The sequence below is a fragment of the Struthio camelus genome, chromosome Z (genome assembly GCF_040807025.1).
Source record: "Struthio camelus isolate bStrCam1 chromosome Z, bStrCam1.hap1, whole genome shotgun sequence".
NCBI classification, from domain to species: Eukaryota; Metazoa; Chordata; class Aves; order Struthioniformes; family Struthionidae; genus Struthio; species Struthio camelus.
Window position 1 is genome coordinate 21,600,295 of NC_090982.1, and position 7,246 is coordinate 21,607,540.

General features: G+C 39.9%; 1 long non-coding RNA gene across 1 annotated transcript; it reads left to right on the forward strand.

Annotated features, from left to right (window-relative positions):
- LOC138064610 (uncharacterized) lies at positions 1-6,860 on the forward strand. The gene is made up of 3 exons (XR_011137846.1): positions 1-80; positions 4,379-4,607; positions 6,675-6,860. It is a non-coding gene; the product is annotated as an uncharacterized lncRNA (long non-coding RNA).
- Positions 6,861-7,246: the final 386 nt, after the last annotated feature.

Genomic DNA, 7,246 nt, shown 5'->3' on the forward strand with positions numbered 1-7,246 from the left:
GGGGTCCACCGGGCAAAGACATAAAGAGATTGTGAAATGGCCAGAATATCACAGACAAAGGAAGAGAAACGCAGCAGAAGGTATTCTTCCAGTTTGGGATACACAACAGAAACAATATCACTGTGAAAGCCTGTATCTTTCTTGTGATCAGGAAGTTCAGACATCTTATTGGGTTTTTCATACTCACGGTATCCCTGCTGCTTAATGTGGGTTAACAAAAGGAGATACATTTTTTTCGCAAAACAAAAAGAAAAAGGGAGATGCATCCTAATTATCTTCATCCTTTCTCAGGGTCCACATAAACAGAAAATAGGTAAACCTGGTGGTTTTAGGACTGAGAGGCCAGAAATGTGTACAGATATTTAGCACTTAAAATGAAAATATGAGAATAAACTCTTAGTATGAACTACATCCTTCAAAAATGTTTGAGAACTAGTGGTATTTCTATCAACACTAACACACTTGTGCAGATTTGTTTAGCCGAGTAGTCCTGGGGAGTTCAATAGAATGATTAGAGGGGTTGTGGTGAATGGCGCAGAGTCAAGTTGGAGGCCTGTAGCTAGTGGTGTCCCCCAGGGGTCAGTGCTGGGTCCAGTCTTGTTCAATGTATTCGCCAGTGACTTGGATGAAAGGACAGAGTGCACCCTCAGCAAGTTTGCTGATGACACTAAACTGGGGGGAGAGGCTGACACACCAGAAGGCTGTGCTGCCATTCAGAGGGACCTGGACAGGCTGGAGAGGTGGGCGGAGAGGAACCTCATGGAGTTCAACCTAGGCAAGTGCAGGGTCCTGCCCCTGGGGAGGAATAACCCCATGCAGCAGGACAGGCTGGGGGTTGACCTGCTGGAAAGCAGCTCTGCGGAGAAGGACCTGGGAGTGCCGGTGGACAAGTTAAGCATGAGCCAGCAGTGTGCCCTTGTGGCCAAGAAGGCCAAGGGGATCCTGGAGTGCATTAGGCAGAGTGTTGCCAGCAGGTGGAGGGAGGTGATCCTGCGCCTCTCCTCAGCCCTGGGGAGGCCTCACCTGGAGTCCTGTGTCCAATTCTGGACTCCCCAGTACAAGAGAGACATGGCGCTACTGGAGAGAGTCCAGCGGAGGGCTACCAAGATGATGAGGGGACTGGAGCATGTCTCCTATGAAGAAAGACTGCAAGAGCTGGGCTTGTTCAGCCTGGAGAAGAGAAGACTGAGAGGCGATCTCATCAATGTGTACAAGTATCTGAAGGGGTGGTGTCAAGAGGATGAGGCCAATCTCTTCTCCGTGGTGCCCAGCGACAGGACAAGAGGCAACGGGCAGAAACTGAACCACAGGCAGTTCCACCTAAACCTGAGAAAAAACTTCTTTCCTGTGAGGGTGACAGAGCATTGGAACAGGTTGCCCAGAGGTGTAGTGGAGCCTCCTTCGCTGGAGATCTTCAAAACCCGTCTGGACGTGATCCTGGGAAATATGCTCTAGAGGACCCTGCTTGAACAGGGAGGTTGGACTAGATGATCTCCAGAGGTCCCTTCCAACCTAAACAATTCTGTGATTCTGTGATTAGTATGTGAAAGTAAAAGTCATGTAGTGTTATGATGCTCAATCCCAGTCGTTACAATAGACAGACTAGTACAATTTACTGTTTTCTCAGCTGTTATCATGCTGTGTTCACCTTACACATGTGCATAATGGCTGTAAAATTCATAGCCTTGGTAGGGGAAATCAATTCTTAGTCTAAGAGCATAGGAACTTAATTAGTGTAAATTGAAAAGGAATGCATAGACCTGGAACTGCCAGTCTTCTTGCAAAAGAGAAAGGAGACCCAAGCCCTCATTCTAGAGAGAATTCATTTCTATTATACAGTGGTTATTTCATTTTACATTGGAAGCTGTATCTGGCAAGGATATTTTCAACTAGCTAGTCCTTGCCTCTATAATACAAATCACATTTTAATTAAAAAGGTGATTCATGCTTACCAGAATCTGCATCTATTTTATTTTCAGTGGAAATGCCAGATTCTTTAGGGAATGCTCATTTGATTTGCTGTGAAGCTCAAGGACATTCAGACAAACAGTAGACTGGTTCGTATTTAATGGGTTACACAAAATAGAATGCAAGAACCAAGAAACCTATAAAATAGGCTGTGGAATTAAATAAGTATTGACCAGTGCAGAAAGAATCAATGGCTGCTGGAAAAAAAGAATGATTACAGTAGATTGCACCCCCAGGGTATAAGCACATAAGCACATGTAAGTGTTTGGGCTCTTGAAGCCTTATTGTGTTCAGGCACTGGAGTCCAACAACGTGAAAAAATTTGGACTGATTATCTGATCCGATCATTCCCTTCTCTGAGAGGGAGAAACAGTACCATCATAGTTACTTTTGTCAAAATATAATAATATTTTTATGGCCAAAAATACGGGTGGCATAAATTCTTTCAGAATTGTCTAAATGTTTACAAGGCCTGATGGAGTCTGACAAGAGCTGGAATGTCTGTAATCACACTAGAACAAATGCATCAATTTATACTCACTTCATTCTGAAAAAGTATGCAGTAAGATGGCCCCAGGGGATTCCATGCTGATTATATATGAAAGGCTTCCAGCCCTTTGTATAAGAACACAAAACTTTTTTGGACTAGCATCTCACAGAAGTGTAGAACTAAATCAGGAAAATTATTAATGTACATAACCCAAACTACAATTTCCTTGACTAAAAAATGTAAAAATGAAGCTATCACACCGTCTTTTAAAAAAATCACTGTTCACCTTCTCAAAAACCTATTGTAAAGTACAATGTCATTGACTTGAAATGCTACTGACATGCAAGTACCTTTGTCATATTTGTACTGCTTTTTGGAGATATGTCTATATATGAGGTTCATATTAATACTTTCCCTATGGAAAGTATGTAGGCTGGTGGGTTTAAAATAGTACACAGTTAGAGCTGATTATCTTTTCAATGCAACTCTCTTTTATGGTTGACTCAATCAACATAAATAGCTGGATATCGAGGTCCTTTCCAATATTATCCTTAACTGCTTCCATTGTGTTCAATGAGAGATTTCACCTGAAGAAATTGTGCTGAAGTCAAGACCAACAGCTTAAAACTGCATTATCCAAAACTCGGCAATTTAATCCACACTTAGAAACCCAAGTAAGCAGCCCAGTTTCCCAAAGCACTAGCAGCAACAGGAAACTAAGTGCTCATCACAGTTAAACTTGCTACTAAGCGGAAAGTCTTTTTTATGTAGATGTAGACACCAACTTCTTAAATCTTCAGTGTCTGGAAACGTGTAGTCAAGGAGCATATAAGATTCCCATAGGGAGATCCTTGAGTGCTTATAAAGAAGGGGGAAAAAATGTGTTCCTCCTGGTCAGCTTGAACGTTTTAACTCAACTCTATTAATTAGGACTGCTACTTCTATGACTCTGGCTCCTTACTTAATTCTAGACAGTTGTGACTCATACCCAGATCAGAGATGTTTCCACTGGAAAAGATTCAGTTAGAAGTTAAATCCTCCATAGTGAACTCAAGTTCAGAATGTCAATTAACTTCACATTAGTTAATTAACACTGCATATCATGAATTGAACAAATTCTTTAATGGTTTAATTCCAGCAAACTCAAAATTGACTTGGACTTTGCAAGCATCAGCTAAGCTGTGGATATGACTCGGACAAATAGATCTACATAGGAAGCATTTAGAGCCTAAACAGGTTCTATAGCAGAGATTTATTTTTGTTTCTTGGCTTATTTTAAAATATTATTTGCTCAGAAATGCTAACATGGCCACATTAAAGCTATTTAGAAAGCCAGGTCTAATTCAGTTAATGGTTGACATTGAATCAAAGGGAAAATTATTTTGGAGATCTCAAGATAATTTATTTTGACTTTTTGTGAATGTACTGTTTCAAGGTTTCAAGCTAGTCTTAGAAAGAGATCCTAGACCCCATCCTCAGAACAAATGAGAAGGGAATTCTTCCAACAGACTTTTTCTTCTGAAAGACCATTATTCAATCAGATACCATTCAGATGTCAAAATCTTGTATTCAGAGGCATTCTCCACCAGATTTCAATTCCTGTGGCTCTAGATACTTCTATACTGAGTGACATGGTTTAAAAGTTAAATTAATCTCCTGAAAAATGACATAATCTGAATTTCAGTCCTGCTGTCAGTAAGTATTTACATATTTTGTACAAAATAGAACCACATTATCGGGAGAAACTGGGAGACTCACCCAGAATCCCTCATCGCCTACTACTAGTGGCACTCTTCCGTCAAACGGCTAACCTTTTTGCAGATCTCTTCGCTAAACGAGGCAGAAAGGAAAATAAAATTAAAACAATATTTCAAGCCAGATAAAATTTGACCTGAACCATTTTTCTTTTTAACTTTTTAGTTTGGCCTGTGAAAAAAAATCCATCTTGAGAGGGATTTGAAGCAAGATGAAAGAGGTCATGTGGAAGACAACACAGACTGTGTTTTTCAAGCATATGGACGTTATGAAAGCAGATGTAGAGCCAGATCTTCTATACCTTCCATTTATCTTCTTCCTCGATGGTAACAGTCCAGAAGTGTTTGAAGCATGTAATCACATCCCCTCCTAGTAACTATTTAGCCAAACCAAGGTATTTAGTTCATTTAAGCTTTCCTCTAAATTAATCCCTACAACCACATGTTTCTTTCTGTTGCTTTCTCTGAACTACCTCCAGCTTGCTGATTTTTTTTGGCAGTGAGGTGCTCGTAGCCATAAGCAGTATCTGTGGTGTGGTCTCATTTGTACTACACAGACAGGAGCTATCATCTCCCTAGTTCACAATATTATGCCTCTACATGTACAGCCTAAATTTACACTGGCATTTTTGTTTCTGTGTTCCTTCGCAAGCTCCCTTATAATTTGCTATCCAGTGTCACCCTGAGGGATTTTGGCTGAATCCCTCTGCTGCAGAATATCTGTGTTTCAGGTTACTTCCCCCCTAGATGTATTAGCCTGCATACTTTCCAGACTGAACTTTATTTTCTTATTTCCTGCCCAAGTTTCTAACTGTTCTCACTTCTCTTCTGGCTTTAGTGTTCTCCTTTCACCACACCAAACCTCATAATCTGTAAATGTCATTAACATTCTGTTTATCATTCTTTTCAGATCATTAATGAGGAAGTTAAGAGAGAACAGATTTAGGATTGGTCTCTTTTGTGTCCACTCACCCTTCTCTCTGTTACTGGCTATTTTGCCACTCAGAGCATTATATTTTTTTGATATTTCTACAAAAACCCTAGCTACGTGTGAATCTGTGTTACCAGAAAGCACAGAATCTGTACTTTCTTGTCCAACTTCTTTGGTGTGGTAGCTGGTAAGGTGAGAATTCATATTAGCTACACGACTGGAATTTAGAGGCATAACTGTGTATACACACTCCACCTTGAGAATTTGTATGGCACCCATTATTGTTGCATATGAGAATTTCAGATTTAATTAAACTATCATTATTGCTGCCCTTATGCAGATGCAGGACTGACGCACAAAAATACTGAAGCTGTGGCTAACAGGAAGTCTAGGTTTTCCCATGCTTGGGCCTTAACCACTACATCACACTAGTGAACTGGCAGTCACCGTCCTAAGTAACTGTTGTAGAAACCTAAATCATTAGCGAGAATGAATGATATAGTTTTGTTACAAGAAATAAGGAAACAGTAGAGAAAGATGTCCTGGAAAATACAAAGATGAAGAAGCTTCTATTCCTGTTATAAAGAGGAAATTGTTTCTGATAAAGTAAAACCTATTTATTCACGTTTTGTGAAAACACTAATGTTACAAAAAAGATTAATTTGCCCATAGGAATGTTAATTCCAAAGCATTGCTTCAAAGTCTGTAATCACTGTGTTGCTGAGAAGGGAGAGCTAAGGCAATGCAAAATCACCACTCTCTGAGCTGTTCTGAGCAAGCATCAAAAGGAGCTTAATAACAGTACTTGTAAAGACTTTGTAGATGAGTAATAACAGTAGAAAGACATGTTATTTCTTAAGGAATGAGAGCTGGTTGATACAGCTTTTCTTGGAACGTGGGAAGGCGTCAGTTTTATTAAGCACAAGTCTGGATTTCACTGTCTTGTTAATTGAGGACCATTGATCAGATGTGTGTCTAAGATCTGAAGAGGGAGAGATATTTTGTTTGAGACTCCTTTGCAAATAGTATGAAGAAATATGCCCCCAAAGGTTTCAGAGGATTATTTGCTCAGCAAAGAACCTATCAAATGGTTTTTATCAGGAAATAAAAAGAAAAGGATAACACTTTAAAGTTATATTTCTGAAAATGTAGATTTATTGGATAACTTGAAAAATAAGAAAAAGAAGAAGATGAAGCCTTGAAAAGTTAAAGTGATACCTTTACAGATCACAGTCCTCAAACCATTTTACTATATGCAACCATGGAATTTGATCTGAGGCACCATGGAATATTATTGTCAAAGATTTGTAACACGAATTAAAAAGGACTTTGAGAAAATGAAAGGGATTCCTTCCCTTAAAAGCCATTAGCCATAAGCAATTAGATCTTAGTGTGTTATTAGTACACACATATACTGTTGAAGCCATTCTGCATCTTCATTTATGGTGGAAATGTCTGAGGTTCTTTACAGGGCTAGAAATTATTCTATATTATTTTATCCTACCTCATTCCCCCTCCCCCCCCCCACCAGTGGATGCGTTAAGGATTCAGCTCCCAGAGATCTCAGCCCGAGGATCCTGCAAAACCCTCTTGGGACAGAGGAACGTCACAGCAGGGCCCTGGAATCCTGGCTCAGGATCACGCCAGATCTCGGGACCTGTGCTGGCTGGGGCTGCGGCCGTGGCACGTAGCTTGGAACTACGGGACTCCCACAGAAACGTGCTCAGGTAAATGAAACCCTGCTGTTTGCTCTGCAAGAATTCATAGAATCAGAACATTTGCGGTTCAAAAATGAGAGTGTTCACCAGCTCTTCAAGAAAAAATGTTTAACCAGATCTAATATTGAATAACATTAAAAATACTGTGGTCCATTTGATTCTGAAACAAGGCAGAGTAAGCAAGGTTTCATCACTGTGTAGAAAAGTCTGAAAAGATGGAGAGGTTGGTTCAGGACTTCTATAGAGGAAGATTCCAACTTGTGGTTCTCTAAACCAGGGCTACAGTCAATGCAATTTTACTGAATTATTTACTGAATTATTTAAAGAAGCAATTTGTATGCCGTATTGCATGAAATAGATTTTAGAGTGATTGCTATAGAATCCC